Source organism: Carlito syrichta, unplaced genomic scaffold (assembly GCF_000164805.1).
Source record: "Carlito syrichta isolate Samal-C Ts95f unplaced genomic scaffold, Tarsius_syrichta-2.0.1 Scaffold311864, whole genome shotgun sequence".
Lineage (NCBI taxonomy): Eukaryota > Metazoa > Chordata > Mammalia > Primates > Tarsiidae > Carlito > Carlito syrichta.
In genome coordinates, this window is record NW_007255960.1 from 74816 (window position 1) to 89668 (window position 14853).

The 14853-nt window shown below is 48.2% G+C and overlaps 1 pseudogene; it reads right to left on the bottom strand.

The window, feature by feature from the left end:
- Nucleotides 1-2054: 2054 nt before the first annotated feature.
- LOC103271724 lies at nt 2055-6230 on the bottom strand (annotated as a pseudogene).
- Nucleotides 6231-14853: the final 8623 nt, after the last annotated feature.

A 14853-nucleotide genomic window follows, 5' to 3' on the forward strand; every position in this document is an offset into this window, starting at 1 on the left:
CCTGAGCCCTGCAGGTTGGTTGAGGCTGCGGTGGCTGTGAGCCTGAGCGACAGAGTGAGACTGACTCAGAAAAGAAGGAACGATTGAGCTGTCCTAGTCTTGCATCTGTTGGAGTTTTCTTTTGATTTGCTGAGGGGGTGGGGTAGGTTGCAGCTTAACCTACAGTAAAATGTAATTTTTAAAATGTCTGAGCACCTCCTAAAACCTACCCAATTGGAAATATATCTATCTCTGTCTAACCTCTGCTTAGCGACCCTACCTCAATAGCACTGTTCTGAATCTTGATAATGATGGTGGTAACACAAATCTGTATATGCCTTAACACTCAGAACTATCCAGCCCCCCGACAAAAAGGTCAACTTTACCATATACAATTTTTTAAAAATAACAACAAAAAGAAAATGATGGTATCTCCCTGCGGAAATGATCAGGACCATCCTAACCCCAATAGTTAGTCATTGTACAGGCTCTAACAAACTCACCTCTCTGCAACTCAATTTCCTCATCCTATAAAATGACAATATTTGTAGTATTACCCCATGAGGTTGAGTGAGAGTTCAATAAGATAATACAGGTCAGGCACGGTGGCTCAGCCTATAATCTCAGCACTTTGGGAGGCCAAGGCGAGTGGATTGCCTGAGCCTGTGGGTTCGAGACCAGCCCGGGAAACTTGGCAAGACCTCGTTTCTACAATAAATCAAAAAATTAGCCAGGTGTGGTAGCGCACACCTGTAGTTCTGGCTACCTGGAAGGCTGAGGGTGAAGGATTGCTGGAGCCCGTCATGTCGTCACTGCGGTGGCCGTGAACATGCCACTGCACTCCAGCCTGTGCGGAGTGAGACTCCAACTCAAAAAAAATAAAAAATAATAATAATAAGATAATATGGGAAACCTGAATTATATCCCACATATTTAAAATTTTAAAAAAGATAATACAGAAGTAGTCCTTAACATATTGAAAGTATTCAGTACGTGTCAGCTCTTATTTTATTTAATATTATGCACATTAAGATAATTGGGGTGATGTCAGTGAAACTTCAGTTGGCATATAAAACTCTCAGTTGCCGGGCTGGGTGGCTCAGCCTGTAATCCCGCACCTTGGGAGGTGGAGGTGAGTGAATTGCCTGAGCCCGCAGGTTCGAGACCTGCCTGGGCAACTTGGCGAGACCTCATCTCTACAATAAATCAAAAACTAACTGGGCATGGTAGCGCACGCCTGTAGTTCCAGCTACTTGGGAGGCTGAGGCAGAAGGATCGCTGGAGCCCAGCAGGTCTAAGTTGCAGTGGCCGCTCCCGGCCACTGCACTCCAGTCCAGTCTGGGCGACAGAGTGAGACTCCAACTCAAACAAAAAACAAAAAACAGAAAACAAAACAAAACAAAAAAAACTCTCCGTTGACATATGCAAGTTCTGAACCATCATGGTGACCAGTATCCTATGTAATTGCTAAAACCATCATTTAAAAATGCATTCAGGTATCACTTTAGAGCAATCATCTAATATACCTGGACCTCAGTCTGGTTTTTATCTGTAAAATGAGAGTTATAAATTAGCTCCTTATAGGGATAACAAATGAATGATTTTATGACTTATGAGTATTCATCAGTCTCAATTTAGAAACATGATCATGATTACACATCACTAATTAGAGCAATATTCATGGGGGAGTTTTGTACCTCTCAGGCCTCAGTCTTTCTGTTCGTAGTTCTTTTTTTTTTTTTTTTTTGAGTTGGAGTCTCACTCTGTCGCCCAGACTGGAGTGCAGTGGCCACTCCCAGCCACCGCAGCTTCGACCTGCTGGGCTCCGGTGATCCTTCCCCCTCAGCCTTCCAAGTAGCAGGAACTACAGGTGCGCACTACCATGCCCGGCTAATTTTTTGATTTATTGTAGAGATGAGGTCTCGCCTGCCCAGGCGGGTCTCGAACCTGCGGGCTCAGGCAGTCCACTCACCTCAGCCTCCCAAGGCACAGGATTACAGGCTGAGCCACCGAGCCCGGCCAGTTCTTTCAATTCTAGAATGTTCTACTTCTTTATTCTTGACAAAATTAGTCTTCTAAAAAACTAGTTTTCTTATGGCCGTCTTCATGTCATGATTCCACAAGCTGTAGATGAAGGGGTTGACCAAGGGTGTCACCACTGTGAAGATGACAGTGGCCACCATATCCTGTACTGAGTAGGAAGATGAAGGGCGCACATAGACCCCCAGAATTGCCCCATCGCTCAAGGAGACCACAGTGAGGTGAGGCCCACATGGGGACAGAGCTTTTCTTATTCCCTGAGTAGATGGAAACATTCATACCTTAGAGAAGATATAGGCATATGAACCAGTGATAACATGTGAAAGGTGCAATAGACATCAGCCCATTTGCAAGAGATATCATCAGCTCACTGATAAAGGCATCAGAACAAGCAAGATTTAGAATGGCATAGGGGTCACAGAAGTGGTGCACAGCATTATTGAAAACAGTGGGACTTGAACCATGAGAAGAGCGTGTAGGAAAGTGTGCCAGTGAGTAATGGCCCACAATATGGCCACCAGAAGGACACAGAGTCTGGGCCTCATGTTCATGGTGGAGTGGAGTGGGCAGCTGATGGCCATGTAACGGTCGTAGGCCATCACACTCAACAGGGAGCCATCCGTGTTGATGAACTTGAAGAAGCAGGTCTGGCTCTTACATCCCATGTAGGAGACAGACTTGCTTCCCCACACGTAGTTCACCAGCGTCATGGGGGTGGCAGCCGATGAAAGCAGATTTGGACGCAGGAAAGGGTGACCAGGAAGAAGCCCATGGGCATATGGGGATGACTGTCGCAGCCGATGGCCAAGATGACAAGCGTGTGCCCATCGGTGGTGGCCAGGTACATCCAAAAGGAATGCCCAAAGAGGATCTCCTCCTGTTCTGACTGCCCAGAGAGTCTCAGGAGAAGGAAATCGGTGACCCTCGTCTGGCTACCTCTGCTCACGTCTGGAGGGGGAGGAACATGTGGATAAAAGTAAAAGGAACGATTTCATAAATTGGGCTTCACCTGTTGTTTGGAGGTTGCAATCTTTTAATAGCAGCAGGTCCGAGGTATATTTCTTAATCAATATCATCTCAAATACAACATTTTTTATGAGACTGGTGGTGATGTGTCATCGTGTGTGCAAAATGCTGATGGTGTGCAAAATGCTTTTGTCATAGTCTGAGAATTAACTTACGTGAGATCATCCCAGAGAGTTAGGTGTACTGAAGTAAGTAGCTGGTCGATTTGTGTGACGTTTCATTCTCTCTGATTATGTGAAGCTTAATTCCTACTTCACTGACATAACGTGAATGTTTAGCATGTACGAAGTCTTTTCACATATGCCATTTCCTTTGATCCTATAATGATGAATACAAATCAGAGACAATGAAAGCAGGACTCACAGAGCTCACGCGATGTTCCCCAGTGGACAGAGTTCGTAACGTCTGGCAGTCCAAAGCCAGCCTAAAAACGCATTTCTTTGAACCCCTCCCTGGTTTCACCTCCAGATCTTGAATAGCTACTATTTATGATGAACCAAGTGCCAGGCGCCATGTTCTTCTTCCTGTGCATTTTCTTTTGCCCGTGTTAAAACCTGCAAGCTAGAAATAACTGACTTCATTTAGCGGAAAGAAAACTAAAACCAAAGACACTGAGCAATGTGTTCCAGGCCATATGTTCTCTTACCCAGATAAATTGCCATTGTATGCCACACGCTCGATTCCTCCTCGGTCTCTCTTGCATCTTCCCAGGACCTGAGACCCTGAAGGACCTGTCTGATGATCTGTCCCCAGCCTTGTGACTGCACAGTGTCAAAATGTCCTTGATGGCCTGGCTAAGTGTGCTGGTGAGGTTTCTATGTGCTTGATTCTGCTAAGAGATGCCTTTTCTCCCTTATGCCAGCCAAAATTTTAAAAATTGGCCAGGGGCAGGGAGGGGGAAATTCCCAGAGAGGCTGTGCCAGAGGAGATTGGATGAGTTGGGTTTTTGGAAGAAGTGTCCAAGTTAAATCCTGTGTCTCATAAACAACTCAGTGACCTCTGGTCACTTAACCTAAAAAAGAAAAGATAGTACTCAGTACTATTTTTAGAAGGGAAAGAAGAGATTTATAGAGAGAAAAATTGTATAGAATATTCAAACAATAGTCCCAGCATTAAGAGTTTAATACAGGGCTGGGTGCGGTGGCTCACATCTGTATTCCCTGCACTTTGGGAGGCTGAGGCGAGAGGATAGCTTGAACCCAGGAGTTCGAGACCAGCCTGGGCAGCATAGTGAGACCTCATCTCTACAAATATTTTAAAAAGAAGAAGTCAACACAAGCAGGAAGAGTCTGATAAAACCCTGTGGTTAGCCGGGGTCGGTGGCTCAGCCTGTAATCCCGCGCTTTGGGAGGCTGAGGTGAGTGGATTGCTTGAGCCCATGGGTTTGAGACCCACCTGGGCAACTTGGCGAGACCTCATCTCTACAATAAATAAAAAAATTAGCCGGGCGTGGAAGCGTGCACCTGTAGTTCCAGCTACTTGGAAGGATCGCCGGAGCCCAGCAGGTCGAGGCTGTGATGGCCGGGAGCGGCCACTGCACTCCAGTCTGGGCGACAGAATGAGACTCCAACTCAAAAAACAAAACAAAACAAAACAAAAAAAACCCTGTGGTTGTAGTAGCCTTGGGAGAATTCACACTATTAGGTAGGAGGAGAGAGAGGAGGTGGCATTTCTGGTGGAGCAAAGCCCTGGGGTAAAGAGCAGGAGGCACTGGGTGTGGTGGCTCAAGCCTGTCATCCCAGCACCCTGGGAGGCGGAGGCAAGAGGATTGCCTGAGCTCAGGGGTTTGAGACCAGCTTGAGCAGCATGGCGAGACTTCATCTCTAAAATAAATTTTTTTTGTTGTTTTTTTGTTTTTTTGAGTTGCAGTCTCACTGGGCCGCCCAGACTGGAGTGCAGTGGCCGCTCCCGGCCACCGCAGCCTCACCTGCTGGGCTCCGGTGATCCTTCTGCCTCAGCCTTCCCAGTAGCCGGAATTACAGGCGCGCGCTACCACGCCCGGCTGATTTTTTGATTTATTGTAGAGATGAGGTCTCGCTGCCCAGGCGGGTCTCGAACCCGCGGGCTCAGTCAATTCACTCACCTCAGCCTCCCGAAGGTGCGGGATTACAGGCTGAGCCACTGAGCCCGGCTTAAAATAAATTTTTAAAAAATTAGCTGGGTGTGGTGGCTCAGACCTGTGGTTCCAGCTACTTGGAAGGCTGAGGCGGAAGGATCACCGGAGCCCAGCAGTTCAAGGCTGTGGTTGGCCGTGAGTGTGACACTGCACTCCAGCCTGGGTGACAGAGTGAGACTCCAACTCAAAAAGAAGGAAGGGGGGAAGAAAAGAAAATTACTCTAAAGGCTGGAAATGCTTGCATGAAGAGGAAACAATCATTTGGTTTTTCTGACTTGGGAGAAGTCTGCTGAGCATATAGGCTTCCTGGTCACACTGTTTTCTCTGAGCAGGAAAAAGAGGGCAGAGCTGAGAGCAGGAGTGGAGAAGCCACTTGCCTGCTCACTGGGAGCCATTACAAGGGTGCATGCCCGTGGCCCTGGAAGGCCCCTGACTTGGGACAGCTGGCAATACCTGAGGCAGACGTGACAGCATCGCAAGGCACTGAAGCATCAACTCCACTTGAGTGTCGCTCTCAGGGGGATCGGAGAGGCTGGGTGAGGGCTGACCCTCCACCTCTGAGATCTCCATGGAAAGAGGGTCCCTGCAGAATCCTCTGTGAGGAAGCCTCAGAGGGGAGACCACAAGGGGCTAGCTTTGGTGTTCCTGCCACAGTCAGTCAAGGTCAGCCAGGAACGCCCCAGACACCAGCAGAGGAGGGGCAGCTCCTTGAGTGGCCGAGGAGCGGTGACCCTGCCTGCACCTCCTCCCTCCCTTTCTTGTTCGGGTTCGGACGTGTGGTCCCCAAGAAGGGAAGGCAGGAGGTGCCTGAGACTTAAACCACACCTCCCACACCCCAGACTCCAAGCCAGGAGCGCAGTGGGAGCACAGCAGGAGAGGCTGACGTGTCAGGATGCTTCTGACTAGGGGATGAGGGATTTTTACCCAGAGGCTGAAATCACTGGAATCTGGTCGGGACATGCCTTATGAGAGACTCCAACAGAGGATGAGTTACTCGAAAACTATATGATCATTTCATGGTTTAAACCCCAAGTTGCAATTCCTCAGGAGACCAGCTTCAGTACGTCATGGTAGGTCACAAATGGAACGCCCCTTGCTCTGACGGGACATTCACCGCAGACCCTCTGGGCTTGGATTCAACCTCCCACGGCTTTTCCTCATAGGGAGGAGAGTGCTCAATCTGTCCCCTCAGCATGACGTTTAGTTTGTGTAACTTAAACACGTGGAAGTTGGCTTTTGTTCACTAATCCTTTGTGTGTGTGTTAGCACGTGACTGTGCATGCCTGAGATGTCTGATATCCCTGCAGTGTAGAGTGTTTGTGTTCCTGGACCTTAACGCTGAGGCCCTGGACCCAGCCCAAGCCAACACCCATCCGTGGGACTCTGCGTGCATCCCAGTAACCTCCTCTGAGACACCATTATTGTGTGGTCACAGACACAGTGGATGGACATAGGGAAGCATCTGGCAAACAGGTGACGATTAGGGGCAGAATAGGGGCCGTGGATATCTGACAGAGCCTCTCTTGTGTAGGAAAGGGTGGCTCTTGGCTCTGTGCTGCTGGCTAAGGTTTTTAGGAGCCTGCTGACCCTGGTTGTCACCTTCTTTTTCCCCTGCTGACTTTTCTATTTCCATCTTGGAAATGGGCTTGCGTGTTCTGCAGTGGACAGCACATCCTGGCAGGGGAAAGGCATGTATGTGTCGGACCAAGAGCCGTCCCTTTTGTACTTGGTTAGATGTGGGGGGATTGTGTGTCCATATGGCTCTGCTGTGGGGTGGCCGCATGCTGCTGGCCCTCTCCATCCTCACCTGGCCGCCCTCACTGGGCAGATGCATCTCTGTGGACTCCGCCTTGGCCCTGGATGATGGGCAGTTCATAGCTGGGCTGGGGATGGAGTGTCCTTTTCTCACTGAGGAGAATGTTTAGAGGGAGACCCCGGGGGTCCTGGGTCAGGCTTGGGTGATTGGGGGCAAACGAACAGATCCTCCAACCCTGGAGGTCAGGGTTTCCCCGGGGACCGGGGCAGCAAGAGTTGCTGCATTTGGGCGGCCCTGGGGTTGATTCCCCACAGCTCCTCATTAAAGGCGTATGTTCCTTGTTCCTGTTCTCTCTGGACATAGAGATGTCTCAGGCAAGGGGAACTCCGTTTAGTGCATAGACTCCTTGCTTGAGGTTGGATGCTCAGCTTCATTTTTCTGGGTTTGTTTCTCCATCTGAGAAATAAGGAGAGGAAAGTGAATGGTTTCCAAGGTGCTGATATTCCACGAATCTAGGATTCCATAATATAGTCAGTGTTATTCATTTTTATCACATATACGTTTATAAAATGGATTCATTCCTAATGAATATTTACTCACAAGAGTTTTCTTCTGCAATGGAGATCTGAGAAGGATAAAATAAGTCAGTCTCAGGTGCCATCAGGCAGGCAGGCTGAAACCAACATAAACTAAGATACTGGTCCCCGAATTAACCTTTGTCCTCCATGTGTTACTGCAGGATCCAGAGGACCCTGGCAAGAGAGGGCTCCTGGCTGTGGAATATTTTCCCCGGAGACTGTGGCCCTAGCCTTGACCCTGCCAGTTACTCAGACTCACTTCATTTTCTCCGCAGGATAGCCTGGGTCCTGACAGACACCAGCCTGAGAGCCCTCACTGCCAGGTTCCATCACCCTCCTTTGGAAAAACAGTTGCTGACCATCAAAAATGAAGATCGGTCTGACTCCTCCGACGCGTGACTGACGCTGCTTAGTCCCCAGGACCAATCTGCCATGAGTGACAGTTCCATGTCAGATTCTCTTGCGCTCTGCATTTCCCCTGCTTCCTGCTGCCTCAAGGACATCTCATGCCCATGTCACAGACAGAACCCCTAGACCCCTTTGCTGCTCCCAGAATGGACCTGAAGCAGTTTGGAAAGTGGGTGAGACAGGCTTGCAGGGCTTCCCAAGGACTCTGCTTGCCGGGTTCCTGCGGGACTCCCTGCTGTGGCAGCCACAAGCCTCCAGACTCACAGCTGTCTTCGTTTGAATACAAGGTTAGACCTGATCGTGTGCACAAAGGAAGTAACAGCTAAAGACAGAGCCTGGGTTCAGTGCTTTAATCTCTCCCTGACACAGTACACCAGAGGTGCTTCCTGAAGACGCTGGTCTAGGGACGGGCTGGGAATGCCGAGTGCGGGGTGTGTCATGATCAACTAAACTTGCTGTGCCATGTGCCATTGGGAGTGGGTGAGTGTTCCTAAGTGTCTATTTACCAGTCACAAACAAAGCAAAATCTCGACCTCAAAACCCCTCATTTCTAAAAATGGGAAAAGAGCCAGGCACAGTGGCTCATGCCTGTCGTCCCAGCACCTTGGGTGTTGGAGGCGAGAGGATTGCCTGAACCCAGGGGTTTGAAACCAGCCTGGACAACTTGGTGAGACCTCGTCTCTACAATAGATCAAAAAACTAGCCGGGCGTGGTGATGCAAGCCTGTAGTTCCAGCTACTTGGAAGACTGAGGTGGAAGGAACACCTGAGCCCAGCAGGTCGAGGCTGCAGTGGCCATGAGTGTGCCACTGCACTCTAGCCTGGGTGACAGAGTGAGACTCTGACTCAAAAAGAAAAAAGAGGCTGAGGTGTGTGGATTGCCTGAGCCCAAGGGTTCGAGACCCGCCTGGGCAACTTGGAGAGACCTCATCTCTACAATAAATCAAAAAATTAGCCGGGTGTGGTAGTACGCGCCTGTAGTTCCAGCTCCCTGGAAGGCTGAGGCGGAAGGATCGCCGGAGCCCAGCAGGTCGAGGCTGTGGTGGCCGGGAGTGACCACTGCACTCCAGTCTGGGTGACAGAGTGAGACTCCGACTCAAAAAAAGAAAAAAGAACACAAGTATGAATTTGGGCAAAGATGTGTTAGGTAAGTCAAAAAGTAAAGATCGGATGACACTATTAGTTCCAGATAAAGTAGTATCTAAGTCAACCAACAGCATTAACATAAGAGGAATATCTTACAATAATAAAGGAAAAACTCACAGAACTTAATAATAGTTCTGAAACGCCAAGCAAAACCACAATAAATTACATAAGTCAAAGGCTCATAAATTTTTCAGGAACTTGATTAAACCAATATCTTAATGATAGGCTTAATTTAATTATTATTATTTTTTGAGACAGTGTTTTGCTCTGTTCCCCAGGTTGGAGTGCAGTGGCACGATCATAGCTCACTACAGCCTTAAACTCCTGGGCTCAAGTGATCCTCCCACCCAAGACTCCCAAGTAGCTGGGACTACAAGTGCGAGCCACCATACCTGGCCCATGGTAGACTTTTTCTCTTTCTTTCTTTCTTTTTTTCTTTCTTTCTTTCTATCTCTCTCTCTCTCTCTCTCTCTCTCTCTCTCTCTCTCTCTCTCTCTTTCTTTCTTTCTGAGTTGGAGTCTCACTCCGTCACCCACACTGGAGTACAGTGGCATGCTCATGGCCACCCAGCGTCGACCTGCTGAGCTCACAGCAATCCTTCCGCCTCAATCTTCTAAGTAGCCAGAACTACAGGCATGCACTACCATGCCCAGCTAATTTTTTTGACTTCTGTAGAGACAAGGTCTTACCATGTTGCCCAGACTGATCTCGAACCCGTGGCCTCAGGCAATCCTCTCACATTGGCCAGAGTGCTGGGATTACAGGCTGAGTCATCTAGTTTCTTAAGGTAAAAAGTTAGGTCATTGATTTGATACCTTTCTTCTATGGGTAGTTATTGCTTTAGGGTTCATGACATACCCTTAACTTACCACATTCTACTTTATTTTTATTTACTTGTTTTTATTTTTTGAGTCAGAATCTCATTCTGTTGCCCAGGCTGGAGGACAGTAGCATGCAGCCTTGACCTGGTAGACTCAGGCAATCCTTCTACCCCAGCCTTTCAAGGAGCCGGAACTAGGCCCAGCTAATTTTTTTTTTTTTTTTTTGAGTTGGAGTCTCACTCTTCACCCAGACTGGAGTGCAGTGGCCGCTCCTGGCCACCGCAGCCTTGACCTGCTGGGCTCCGGCGATCCTTCCGCCTCAGCCTTCCGAGTAACTGGAACTACAGGTGTGTGCTACCACGCCCAGCTAATTTTTTGATTTATTGTAGAGATGTGGTCTCACCAAGTTGCCCAGGCGAGTCACGAACCTGCAGGCTCAGGCAATCCACTCACCTCAGCCTCCCAAGGCACGGGATTACGGGCTGAGCCACCAAGCCCAGCTGCTAATTTTTTGATGTATTATAGAGACGAGGTCTTGCCATGTGGGCAAGTTTTAAAGTGACTTCTGCTCCCCTTCCCAAGCCAACACCATGGGAGAGTGCTCTCTGTGAGGGAGTATGTGTGTCCTGAAAGAAAGGCTTGCAACAGAGTAAGGATCCCCAGTGACTGCCCGCAGCTGCTCCACTGACTCGCGCTAGCCCATGCCTGGCCTCCAGCAAGTCACCGACATTTCCAGTTCAATGTTCTGACCAGCTCATTGATATTCGGCAGCTTCCATTCCAGGCAAAGCCAGGCGTGAGCTCTGTGTCTCCCTGAAGGTGCCTCTTTCTCCAGATTGCAGGGTGGCAGTTTATGCCATCAGCTGTGACCTCAGTTCTCTGATGGGTTTTCAAGAAGTCATTAATTTCCATTTTTTCCAGTTCTTGTTATAAGAGTGGGATGCATGTCTCCACAGCTCTCTCCATCTTTGAACCGAGACCAGACGTTCTACAGTTGTCTTTAATTTTATGTGAATTGTTTATTCACCTTGTTTCCCCCACAGAAATATACTCTGCTGAATGGATCCTTATCCAGCTGTCCTCTATGGTGGCACCACAAGGTCCTGGTAGGGATATTTTGAACACCTCTGATTCCCAGACCATGCTGGGTGATCTGCCTGGAACAGGATACAGGGACTCGGAGAAGCTGCCTTTAAGCTTGGAATGAATGCTGCAGATACCAAGATGAAGTCACTCTTGTCAGACCCAGACAAAATGGGGCCAGGAAGGCACGCAGGAAGGGGCCCGGGCATGCTTGTCCTAGATGACATCTGTTCCCAAGCACTTTCTAAAACTCCACAAGAAATCCCTTTCCACATTTGCTTTGCATGGTTGCATGTTTTGCACACACACACACACATTTGTATGACAAGGCTTATTGCTAGACATTCTTCAGGACTATGGTAATTCAGACAAGATGCTCTCGAAAGAATGCTTGCCCATATGGCACCTCCACCGATAAACTGATGACAACTGTGGCTTTGAGCCACTGGGACCACGGACTCCCTTTCCAAGCAGCTTACATGAATGTCTCCCTTTTGGGCAGTAAAAGCTTCCTCCTGCCCCGCCCTCACTGGATGCAAATATGGCTTGCCAGAGCCCATTCCAGATGAGCATCTCTTCTATTCCCGAAGACATTCAAACTATTTATTGATGTTTTTGTCTGATACCTCCCTTTTGTGAGTTGAAATCTCACTCTGAGCTGGGCTCGGTGGCTCAGCCTGTAATCCCACGCCTTTGGGAGGCTGAGGTGAGTGGATTGCCTGAGCCGGCGGGTTCGAGACCCGCCTGGGCAGGCGAGACCTCATCTCTACAATAAATCAAAAAATCAGCCGGGCGTGGTAGCGCATGCCTGTAATTCCGGCTACTCGGAAAGGCTGAGGCGGAAGGATCGCCGGAGCCCAGCAGGTCGAGGCTGCGGTGGCCGGGAGCGGCCACTGCACTCCAGTCTGGGCGACCAAGTGAGACTCCAACTCAAAAAAAAAAAAAGAAATCTCACTCTTTTGCCAGGCTGGAGTACCTCAACCTCCTGGGCTCAGGCAATCCTCCCACCTCAGCCTCCCGAGTAGCTGGGACTAAGGGCGTGTGCCACCACAGCTAAATTTTTGTGGAGATGAGGTCTCCCTATGTTGTCCAGGCTGATCTTGAACTTTTGGGCCCACGTGATCCTCCCGCCTCAGCCTCCCAAAGTCCCAAAGTACTTGGGATTACAGGTGTGAGCCACTGTGCCCGGCTTGAAACCCTTTTTTAGGTTGACATAATCTGGTGTCGAAGTGGTCCTAAAGCGGAATTATCTTTGGGAGAGATGGACTGCTCTTGGAACCGGGTGGGGCACCCTCAATTAAGGCTTTGTGCTCTCTGCATCCGTGGGTTGCCTACCTTTCTGCCCAGGTAAACCTTCTCTCAGCCTATGCTCCCGCCCTTTGGTGGCAGCTCTCTGTTTACCCTTTGGGATCTGGTTTGGCCAAGCCACCTTAACGAAGGATCTTGCAGCCAGGAATAGTGGCTCACGCCTGTAATCCCAGCTATGATCGTGCCACTGCACAACAGTCTTGGGTGACAGAGTACGACTCCGACTCAAAATAAAAAAAATTTTAAAAAGCCATTGGAGCTGACTATAAGGGGCATAAGTCTCAAAAAAAGCCTTCGGTGACAGACTGATACAGGGACAGGCAGGATGACCACTAGGGGGCCTGCCAGCCTCAAGAAATGTCTGTGCCTCTTGGGAAAATTTGGTTGCAGGTCAGACCATTAGAGCACAGGCCAAGCGAAACAAAAACCCGGTGCCAGGCATGCTGTAAAAGAAAACACTAGTCCAAACCCCTAACCTTCCCTGGCAGGGCTTTTGAGAATTTTCTTTTGCTGTTGAGAGATTAATAAGAAACAGAATATGATCCCAAATGTCAAAGCATGCAGTAATGGTTCTCTTCTGTGACTCCAACTGGCTGCATGATGAAAGATCATGCTCCTGTCTAGTGCATGTTTTTAAATCAGTGGATGGAGCACACCAGAACTAATTTGGTCTTCAGTGGCCATACTGGGGGGTCTTTTGAGTTCCCCAAACATATCTTTTGTAGGACACAGTCCTAACATTAAGCAATGTAAATGAGAGGTGGACTTCAGTTGGTACTGTGAAGCACATTTAGGATTCTAAAATTCCCTCCCACAAGATATTATCTCAGAGTTAATTGAGACAAATAGTTAAGGATGGCCAAGGCTCACAGGCAGACTCCGAGGAGGACTAAGACAGTAACAGCCCTGAAGAGACTGTGCCAAAGAACAACGCATGGCAAAGAAAGAAAGGAAGGAAGAACGGAAGGGAGGGAGGGAGAAAAGAAAGAAAATTCCACAAGGTTGTTTTTGAGCCTTTTCCTAAAACCTCAGACCATAATAAAATCCAGGCCTGTACCCTGCAGCCTAATGAGCCAGTTGACAGCTATTACAGACAGTTCCATGTTGCATTTAAAGAAATTTCTGGATGACCTGTGGGTGTGGAAGTTACTCAAGCAACCTTTAATTCTCTTTGTGAGCGGCCTTTCTCAAGAACTTGCCCAGATTGTCAAAAGGGCCTGCATGGAGACCCACTAAACCTCGTATGTTTTTTTAAATCGCAGGCAGGTGTCAGAGATTGGTTCGGAAGTCTGGGTGTGGCTGGAAATGTGGTCGGGTAGGCAGCATTAGCTTTAGGTGTGAGATGTGACTCCAAGGTGTGACTCCCTTTACTTTTGCAGCATCAATAGTTAATTAAAAGTACCTGGTAAGGTCCTACAGCTGGTTATAAGTTGCTTCTTGGGGGCTGGGTGCAGTGGCTCACGCCTGTAATCCCAGCACTTTGGGAGGCAGCTGCAAGATTGTTGCCTGAGCCCAGGGGTTCGCGACCATCCTGGGCAACATGGCAAGACCTCATCTCTACAATAAATCAAAAAATTAGCTGGGTGTGGTGGCGTGTGTCTGTGGTTCCAGCTACTTGGAAGGCTGAAGCAGAAGGATTGCCTGAGCTCGACAGGTCAATGCTGCTGTGGCCGTGAACATGCCTGGGCAACAGAGTGAGACTCCAACTCAAAAAAAGTTGCTTCTTGGAAGGGGTTATAGTAAAATAATAATTGTGAATGGTAAAAGCCTAAGACAGTCATGGTCAAAGGCACAATTGACAAGAAAATTTGGTTATTTCTGTGGCATATGACAGTTCAACACAATTATAATTATTACTAGAATACATACTTTGACATGCCAGAATTATGGGAATCTTATACAATTTTGAACTAATAACACATATAGATGTAATTTAAAGAAAATTAAATATCCTTAAATATTGGACAATGCTTCTTGTATGATTCTAACATATCAAATAAACCATATATGTCCCTCTTGGACTTCAGGAAACCTAATTCCTAAAAGAAAGTTTAAGAAGGTCAGAAAGACTACATTTTTTTTTTTTTTTTTTGAGTTAGAGTCTCACTCGATCACCCACACTGGAGTGCAGTGGCCGCTCCTGGCCACCGCAGCCTCGACCTGCTGGGCTCCGGCAATCCTTCCACCTCAGCCTTCTGAGTAGCCGGAATTACAGGCATGCACTACCACACCCAGCTGATTTTTTGATTTATTGTAGAGATGAGGTCTCACTGCCCAGGCGGGTCTCGAACCCGCGGGCTTAGGCAATCCACTCACCTCAGCCTCCCAAATGCACGGGATTACAGGCTGAGCCACCGAGCCCGGCTAGAAAGGCTAAATTTAAAAACAGAAATTTTGATACTGGAAAGTATGTCCAATATCAAAGGTTTTAAAACATGTGATATTACAAAATAGTATCACAGGTCACTGTAGAATAGTTATGCATTTAGCCAAGATGATAATGTAAAGATTTGAAAAGCAAAGATCTTTATTCTCTGATAGAGAAAAGACTCATTTTCTTTTTTTTTTTTTTTTTGAGTTGGAGTCTCACTGTC